This window comes from Limulus polyphemus, unplaced genomic scaffold (genome assembly GCF_000517525.1).
Source record: "Limulus polyphemus unplaced genomic scaffold, Limulus_polyphemus-2.1.2 Scaffold208, whole genome shotgun sequence".
Taxonomy (NCBI): domain Eukaryota; kingdom Metazoa; phylum Arthropoda; class Merostomata; order Xiphosura; family Limulidae; genus Limulus; species Limulus polyphemus.
Window position 1 is genome coordinate 258,738 of NW_013665818.1, and position 954 is coordinate 259,691.

General features: G+C 32.0%; 1 protein-coding gene across 1 annotated transcript in view; it reads left to right on the forward strand.

Moving 5' to 3' along the window:
• The window catches only part of LOC106478396 (tyrosine-protein phosphatase Lar-like), a 298,391-nt gene that overhangs the window by 238,010 nt on the left and 59,427 nt on the right, over nt 1-954 (forward strand). The window lies entirely within an intron of this gene.

A 954-nucleotide genomic window follows, 5' to 3' on the forward strand; every position in this document is an offset into this window, starting at 1 on the left:
AACATGACAGTAAATGTACAATGTTTCGACAAGGTTTTGTCATCATCAGGTACCTGTACTTTGTACATTTACTGTCATGTTAAACTTATATTAAAGTTTTTCTTCATTACCCATTTAAGCCGTCTCCAGTCATTATTAATCTCAAAGTGGGTTCCTCGTCATCGTACTGGATCCTTAGTTCACACCCCAAATTTCAAGGCAGTCCATTAAGAAATACACGAGATATAAAATCTCCTATTTTTGATTGAATTTTTTCCTTTTCTTTCTTTTTTCACCAAAAGTACAGAAATTTTATTTAATAGAAAAACATACTTAAATTTTATGGATTTTTTTTAACTTTGGTACACTGATAGATCTTTACATTCTACAATTAGGAGTCAGATTTGGTCTAAATATAAGCCACGTGTGTAAAGTTATTCAACAAAAACTGCTCAATTTAAAGAAACTTTTTGCACATTCCTATGCAAAAAGTCACATGAGCTATCGATCTAAATTTATTACTACAACCTCACCTAAGAGTAAAAGTAGACCATTTTATTTTTGTTATTCGAATTATAGATGGCTGATTTATAGCAGCAAAACTATAGGGTGAAAGCACATGCAGACATATAAGTATTGGTTAGACCAAGCAAACTAGATTAGCAGTTTCTAGCTCAAGTTTTTAAAAGAATTACTTGGGTGGATGGTTATTATTCAGTATTTGTTACCAACTGAACTGAGTACATGCAGGTGATGACAAGAAACTGTTAATCTAGTTTCCATGGTGTTACTATAACAGAAGTTATTAACACTGTTTTAGAGAGGAAAACTACCATCATGTATATATATTAAAAAATGTGGTTGGTTCTGTAAGGTATAGGTCTGTCCTGAATAATAGGGTTGCGATCCTAAAATTAATGTTGGTTACTATCGATTGTCACTTTCTTACTTACTGTGCTTTGTTGGTGTGTATTG